Source organism: Natator depressus, chromosome 21 (genome assembly GCF_965152275.1).
Source record: "Natator depressus isolate rNatDep1 chromosome 21, rNatDep2.hap1, whole genome shotgun sequence".
Taxonomy (NCBI): domain Eukaryota; kingdom Metazoa; phylum Chordata; order Testudines; family Cheloniidae; genus Natator; species Natator depressus.
In genome coordinates, this window is record NC_134254.1 from 12,823,525 (window position 1) to 12,832,463 (window position 8,939).

Consider the following 8,939-nt stretch of genomic DNA (forward strand, 5'->3'; position numbering starts at 1 on the left):
CAACGGGTCCTGGCCCATGGCATGGTTGGAGTGCCCCACCGCTTTGCCCCTCTTCCTCTTTTAAACTGTTCATAGTAGAGATTTCCATCCTGGGCTCCTCCAAGGTGTCCACAGTGGTCTGAGAGGTGCTGGCAGGGTCACCTCCACGTGTGACGTGCAGTTTCTTGTAAAAGTAGCCGGTTTCTTGTTGCGCTCACTCCACCTTGTGGTATCCCTTCACTTCCATGCAGCACTGTGTGACCAAGGGAGGGATTTTCTTGTTTTTTCCAAGGGTTTGCATGCAGAGTGGGTGAGACTCAGTTTCCCTGGGTGTTACTGGTTTAACGAGGTGATGGGAGAGGGAGTTTGTTGTTATAGAGGACCAGCGTGGGAACTTGGGACCCCAGCCAATGGCCTGGAGAATGGAGACCCCAGACACTGGTGACCTGGTGACCCGGAGGCCCAGCTCAGGAGTCGCACTTGGTTCTGGCCAGTGGGAAGACAATGGGCTGGTTCCAGCAAGAGGGGGCCAGAGGACAGAAGAGGGGAGAAGAGGCCCAGGCGACCCTGTTTACCTGGAGAGTAGACAATGGACAGATCTGGGGCTTGAGGCCGGTGATATCAGATGCCCAGCTGGGAAGCAGGGGGGCTCTGGGCTGGGGAGAGAGGGAGCAGGCAGAGCCCACCTGGACGCAGGGGAGACCTGGAGGTGCTGTGTTGAGGGAGGCCAGGCCTGAGGCCCTGACAGTTTCCTATGCTCTGTTCAAACACTCAATAAACCCTCCTGTGTTACGCTGGCTGAGTGTCGCTCCAGTCTAGAGAGCAGGGTTGCATTATTCCCTCTGGGAGTGGAGGCCCCGGGGGCCCAGAGCGAGAGGACTCCCTGAGGGGGCCCACGGCGAGAGGCAGGCGTGCTAAGGCTCAGAGAGGTGCGGCTCCAGGAGGTGGAGGGGCTTACCCCCCAAGAGAGAGTGGACCCCCGAGAAGGGCTGTCTCACTGAAGGGGGTTCCCCGCACGGGGCCAAGAGTGGGCACGACCTGTGAGTCCGTGACACACTGCTGCTACCGCTCCCTGTCAGCCCCCTTTGCCTGCATTCTCACAGATGGGCATGTTTCTATGGTTCTTGCGTAGCTGCGCTTGTCCCCACAGGCCTAGGCCTAATACGTCTCTGAGATGCTTCAAGTCAGACATCCCAGAAAACAGAGGCGCTGAAAGTCCCCTTTTAAAATCTTTGCCTACTGCTCTTTCAGCATTTCATCAACTGAAAGCCTGTTTATAAAGAGACTACAACCCTAGATCCAAACAGCTCTGATCTGAGAGGCCGTGTAGGCCAGCAGGAGAGGGCAGTGGCATGGGAATCGGGTTCTATCTCTAACTGGGCAAATTGGTTGATTTTTTTTTCCATGCCTCACTTCACCCAGCCTTAAAATGGAGAGAACAACACTTTCCTGCTTCTTTGAAGAGCTTGGAGATCTACAGCTGGAAAGCACAAAACACAAACACATAATCCTCAACTGTGGTAAATTGTCATGGTGATGCATGGAACTATGAGCACATGAGACTCTGCCCAAAGTATTTGGGGAAATTCAGATTAGGACCGCAGCTGTCTAGCTTAGGCCTACCCCTAAAGAACAAGATTTCAAAATATTTTGTTTCCTTACAAAACCATAGTTTGCTTACAGGGTTTGTCACTCAAGCACACAAAAGCACCAATTCTGTTTAAGCAGCTCTACTTTGGGGATGGTGTCTCTGCCTTGTGTTTCCTTTAAAGCCAAAACAACAAAATGAGATAGGGTTTCACTGGAGTGTCGGATTTCTGAATCGGAGTCTTATGTGAAGCAAACACTTTCTAATCCTTACCTTTGTGACAGAGACAAACAGACACCTGCCACGTCTAAGACAATCTGAGACAGGACATATCACAAGTTCTTATTGCTCAAGAAAAAGGAAATATTAACGTAGATCGATTGAAGTAGACTCAAGGTGAGTGGCTGATTGGTTTTAAATTTATTTATTGTGTTTAAGTGTGTGCTAATTGTGTCTACCATGTGACAGAAACTTAACTGATCCTAACACATACATATAAACAGAGTGGTATTAAAACCAGTCTTTTTGCAATAGCATACAAGAAAAAGTTTTAAAGTTTCTCATTGGGCTACATAAAAATGGTACCTTGACCCACTTTTTGAGGTTAAGTTTCACTGATTCAACATTTTATAATGCTGTTGTGATGGATGCCAGAATAAGAACACAGACAGGTTGGTGTGATGGGGTAGATGGATAGATTGATATGACATGTCTTTTAAACATAATTTTTAACACCAGTCCTTTCTTTTCCCATGATATAAATGATCCTGTGATTATTGATTGTTTCTAATACTTGACAAGTCTTTGGATCGTTGGATCTTACAGTATATTTTGTTGACTCTTGCTCCAGACAGAACGAAATAAGTGAAATGTATTTTCATTTTGTGTAGCCTTTTAGAAAGGTTTGGGGTAAAAGTATTTGTGAGTATATCACTGAAAGCAACTAACGTCGTGCATTGAAGTGTGATCTCTTAAAACATGGGGCATTTCTGAGTGGCGTTTATTAAAAGTGAAGCTAGTGAGATATAGAACAATATGATTCTGTTCTCACTCCTAGCCATCAGTGGAGTCTCTCAGATGAGGTCATGGGAGTTATTTTGCATTTAACTGGCGTAGAGAATGGAATTTGGGACGTGAGACATTAGTGGGAATACTGGGCCAAATCAATCCCTGATGTAACTCCAGTGAAGGCAATGGAGTAATTCCAGGGATGAATTTTGCCAGTTGTGGAGAATAGTCTACAAAGGGTCAGGGCCTTGTGGTCTTTCCTGGCCTTACCCATGGGTCTGTATTGGAAAGCCTATAAATGGAATATACAATGAAATCAGCCAGGTTTGAAGCTAAAGGGTATCAATCAGCGCAGTAACTAGAATGTCAAGATTTTTCATGCTGGTGTGTGAATGGCAGCCAGAGGCAGCTGCAGTCAAGAGCATCCTTGACCATCTGAATAGTAATGGAAAGCTCATTCAGAGCAAAGAAGATTCGGGGGCACTGGCTGGTGGGAGAGATTAGTAATGGACTAGAGAGACTTCATTGCTCGGTTGCCCAGCCCAAGCAAGCAGTGACCCAAACTCATTACCATCTGAAGGGCTGTTTGGGATCGTATGCGAAACAAATTGTGTAGTCTCCGTTCCTAGAGGCCAATGTCCACACTGCAAATTCCACTAGGAATCTACTTTGCCATTCCGCGAGCACCTAGGAGACCTGAGTGGGGCCGTGGGTACTGAACTACCATCCACTCCTAAATTAGTCCCACTTTGTCAGGACTGAGGCAAAAATTATTATTATTATTAATTATTTTAATCATCAGGAAAAGCCTGCTGGGGAACACATTCCTGTTAACAATACTGACTTGGTAAGATGTGAGACATGAGATACAACTACACCTGTATTTTTCTCTCCCCAATGAAAAAATTAATTGGAAATGAATATTTTGTTATTTCCAGCTGTTTTTTGTCCTTCGTGTTTTCAGAGGTAAATTGAAAACCCCAAAGCCAAACATTTTTCTGTTTTGGCAACTTAAAATTGAAATTGTTCTGTTTTTGGTTCCAAAAATGAAAGATTTTTGGTGCCTTGGTTTTCCATTTTTCAACAAATCCCCCTCCCAAAATGTTACTGAAAGCAGAATTTTGTGTGTGTGGAAACTTCTGTTTGATCGAAAAACCAAAACATTTTTCATTGAATAAAACGTTTTGATGCCAAATTTTTGGTCAGCACGGCTCACTCCCTCTAATATACAATTGGTGAAAAGGTCCAGCTTCAATGAGAGAAAATTTCAGCGACATCAAAACAAAACAGAAAACTTCCTAATACCCCACTTCTGTCACGTCAGGAGTAACAGCTCAACATATCCCAAAAAATTACTTAACACTCCTGCTTTGTTAACAGAGTTGAGTTGTAAGCATTTGAGTTTCTGCCAGGGTGCATTGTTTTTCATTGCGTGTGGAAGATCTCTAGGAGAAGTGCTGACAAGAAGAGACTTCTCAGCTGTCATTTAATTACCTTAAGGGAGACAAATGTGCCATTTAGTGTGTGTGCTGGGGGAAAAACAGCAGTCTCCCTTTAATTCCAGAAATTTTGAATGTAACAGGAATAAAATTACCCAGATTTGGCTGCTATAAAACCTTTCAGACAAGCTCTTAGTGGCATCACCTTGAATTGTATAAGGTAACAAGAAAGTGTATCTGCTCTCAAAGGTCACAGAGAGTCAATTGGGAATCAGTGCTCAGGAGCAAAATTCAGAGCCGGGCCGCACACAAACAGGGATCCCTGGGGATACCAGTGGACAGTGCGTATGGGGGCAGAATTTTGCCCTACGTGGGGTGTCACGGGGTTTACTACTCACTGCGGTGGCATCTCCTTGTGGCGTCATCTGGGGCAGGATTCTCAACCTGTTTCTTTCTGAGGCCCCCCCAACATGCTATAAAAACTCCATGGCCCACCTGTGTCACAACAACTTGTTTTCTGCATGTAAAAGCCAGGGGCAGAGTTAGGGGGTAGCAAACAGGGCAGTTGCCCAGGGCCCCTCCCCACAAGGTGCCCCGCAAAGCTAAGTTGCTCAGGCTTCTGCTTCAGCCCTGGGTGGCAAAGTTGAAGGCCCCAGGCTTCAACCCTGCACAGCAGGGCTTTGACTTTCTACCCTGGGCCCCAGCGAGTCTAACTCTGGTCTTGCTTGGCGGAACCCTGAAATCTGCTCACAGCCCCCCAGGGAACCCTTATTGAGAACCACTGGTCTGGAGATTAGCTCTCAGCCAGTCTGACACCTCTTCCTTTGGTTTCTCGCTCTGTGGTCCCACTCTCTCCGGAGTCAGGTTACTTCCTCTTCATAAATCAGGGGTTCCCTCTTCGTGACTTGGCCCTCCAGCCGGGTCACTACAGTTTCCCCCTTCCGGGCTATCCAAGTCTCTAACTGTCTCAGGTAGTCTTCCAGTGCACTGCCCAGACTATGCCACTTTCCCACTGGCTGGCAGGGGAACCTGGGCTTGCCCTGTACTCCTGGTTCTATCCCAGGGACCTTATGCCCCAGAAATCATAGTCTACCCAATCCCAGACCCTGTTGCTATTTCCCTGGACAGCTTCCTACCTTTCTTCTCTAGCTCTGCCCCCCTCTGGGTTACCATTGGGCCTTCTGCTACTCCCTGGGGCTATGTCACCCTTCTCAGGCCTCCCTATAGTCCAAGGCAGCATCTGAGGGCACAATCTCCCCCTAGTCCTCCTCCTGGTCTCTTGCCAACTCCCATCTTCTCTAGGGAGTGATTGTAGAGTTCCTTGCGGCAGCCCCCTCTTGTGCTCCACTTCCAGCTGAGACTGCCCCTGCCCAGCTGGGTTTCATCATCAGTGAGAACTTATTAGCCCTGACTCTCCTCCATGTGCAACCTGTCACAGGGTTAATTGGCCCATTTTGCTTACCCAGGACTTGTGTGGGATAAACACGCCCTCACGTGGGTGGGGTATAAGGAATAACCTCAGCATAGTGGGTTGGATTTTTTCAAAGAGCTCAGCTTCCATTTAGGTACCTAAAATAAGAGCGAAATTTTCCATTGTGCCCATTATCCAGCAGGTCCCATTGTGGCACCCAAAACGCCGGGGAAACGCAGCCCCTAGGAGGGAGTGGAGAAAATGTGGAAACCTAGCCCTGTATGTAAATGTTGGTGGGAATGATTTGAGTTTGTTTTGTGTTATCATCCCCTGTCCAAAATGCAAAAGCACAAAGACACTGCATGGAACAAAACAGGCCAGGTTCGCTCACTGGGATGAATTTCAAGGCAACAGGCTGGCCTGGAGCAGGTCTCATGGGCAGCAACAAGAATCAGGTCTCGGAGGGAGTATGGTGAATGGCCCTTACTGGTCCACTTTGAAATGTCATAACACTTCAACACACTGGAGGTGAGTAAATCGCCCAGCAATGTGGTTTCCCTTCAAGGAAAATGCTTCTCTTTGTCCTTTGCTTGTGAGCTTTAGTGTATCTGGGGCAGAGTAGGTTGGGAGCGGGCTGAGAGCCTATTGCTTGCCAATGCTAGGGAAAAAAATAAAAGTTGTCTGCACTCCCTCGTTAATGAAAGAACTGGCATCCAAAGCAGGTCACGGATTTAGGGCCCAATCCTGAACCCGATACTCAGAACAAACTTCCACTGAAACCAATATGAGTTTTGGCTGAGTAAGAAGTGAAGGATCAGGCCCTTGAAGGAGATATATAACTAGGACCAGGTATCCTGGTTCAGCTGGAATAAGAACCAGGTCAAATAACAGCCCAGAGAGGACAGTTTCTGATCTTGCAGCAGATTCACATGGCTGTGATGTGGCCATGATGGCATGTAGAATGAACTTCCATCTTGAATGGTCCCTTGCAAGTTGTCTTCCTTCTGCATTTAGGCCCCCCACCCCAAGGATCTTACAATCTGACTAGACAAAACAGACAATAGGAGGAATATTATCCCCATCCAGGTTGGGAGATTGAGGCCCAGAGAAATTAAGGGTGGGATTTTCACAAGGCCCGGTAAAGCTCCCATTGATTTCCACAAGGACAGAATTAAGCCAACACTGATCACTTTCGAAAATCCTGGGCTAAGTGACTTGCCAAAGGTCTTGCAAGAAGGCAATGGCAGAACGAAGACTTGAACTCAGGTATCATGAGTCTTATCTGATGCTTTAGCCATCAGCCTAGCTGTCATAAACTAAGGAAAGGGAGCAGAGGAAGAGTTCACAGCGTCTGCCTGTGTTGTATCTGTTGTGGGATAAATATAGGACTCTCTTTTTTTAAAACTATCAATCCAACACCATTTGCAGGGAGATCCACTTAAAGAGTAAACAGGAATTAATAACAAGGTAGACATAATAATGAATAATGGTTCAATGTGCGACCTATTTATGAAACCAGTTCTCTGAGAACTGCCAAATTATTACATGGAGCATGATTTATGCGCTGTCACTAATCTATTGTGTTTGGCATTTTGGAACAGTATAAGAGTAGGTCTGCTTTGAAGGGCGCAACGAACAATGTTTATTATAGAACCAAGGAAATGTAAGGCCAGTAGGGACCTCCAGGGGGGCATCCCCCCACGCTGAGACGGGAGTCTGTAAACCTAGACCATCCCTAACAAGTGTTTGTCTAACCAGTTCTTAAAAACCTCCAGTGATGGGGATTTCACAGTATGTGTGTGTGTGTGTGAGAGAGAGATGCTTCTTATCAGACACCGTGTGAATCATCCAGATTGCCAGAGATGCTAACAAAGGAATGTCTAAGGAACAGGCAGAACAAGTTCGAGCAATCCTGCTGGGCTCGCATATTAGATGAATCAATTCCCCGCTGTTTCATGGGAGCGTACAACTCTCTTTGCTCTCTGTGCCGCACAGGGATGCGACAGAAAGGGCCGAGGGCACATGGCTGCTTCTGAGCAGCACCTGACAGCAGAAAGCCCAGGAAGAAGGCTTTTAGATATAAATGCAGATGTACAGAAGGCTGAGAAGGATTGAGGCAAGAAGACCACAATGCATGGTCACTGTGGGAAGATGTCATAGTGAGGGCCTGATTCACCCTTGCCGTCTATCTTGCGTCCTCATTTACACCAGTGCCAAGTGGGTGTAAATTGGTACCATTCTGCTCAGGAAGAGTTTCACACTCCCTCTGCATGGCTACAAATGATGACATGAGGTGGGTGGGGGATGGGCCCATCCGTGCCTGAGTTGGAAGGATGGTTCTCTCTCTGGTTTTGTCTATGCTGCAGCCAGGGGCTGATCACAGCTAGCTGACCTGGTATAGAACAGTGGTGGGCAACCTGCGGCCCGCGAGCCAGTTTGTTTACATTGACCGTCCCTCTTCCTGAATCATAACCTAATGGCCTAATCCAAAACTCTTTGAAGCCAATGGAAAGGGTCTGGCCCAGATCTTCAAAGCTATTTAGGCTCCTAATGCCCACTGATTTCCAGGTCTCACTTATTTCAATGGATTTATTGAATTAGGCTAAATAATGCCGCAAGCTGTGGATACTTCTGTGTGCTCCCGGAAATAGGCCTGCTTTCCTTTGGAGATGATTTCACACCATGTGTCTCTTACTGCTGCCTTTGGCAGCTTGTGCCATATTTTAACAGCTCTTCGTGTATGGGCAATTTTGCCTGACTCCAGCCCCCTTTTAACGTTGATCCCTGATCTCTCTCGTTATTAAATTACAGCCTGACCCGGTTAATCCACAGTTGATTAATTCAGCGGGTATATCTGGGTATCAGGAAGAATTCATCTGTCTCATGGCGTGTACTATATGTACAGGTTCCCCATTAATCAGATTTTTATTTATTAAAAAAAATCTGAATAAAGTATGCAAACTGAGAAGGATTAAATAGGGCTGGCTGTAGTTGCTATCACAGCAAGACACCCATCTCTGCCTGATGGACATTTCAGGTCAGCCCAGTTCTATATATAGTTTGTCTGTCATGCTGTTGGGGGGAAGCAGGGGCATTAGCAGATTTTAAGAACCCAGGAGTTCAGGTCAGGATTTATCAGCACAGGGATTTTTACACAATTCCTATTAGTTTCTTGAAATAATACTCCTACACAGTGCTTTTTATCTGCAGATGGGAAAGTGAGGCATAGAGAATTGGCAGAGCCTGGACTAGGACATCCATCTCCTGCGGATGAGGCCAGCACTCTAGCCACTAGACCAATGCCTTAAAAAGTCTGCATTTATCTCATGGTATTCCTCATTCCTGACAGAACAAAGGAGTTGGTAACATGGCTCCCCTCATCCCCAGGCCAGCAGACGGGACTTGGTCTCTGTTCTCTCCCTTTCCTGCTTTGAGCAGAACAAGGAGCAGCCAACATCACGATAACAGGTAGTCAGTGTTTTTAATCCATAGATCGCAAAGCTCTTTACAGCAG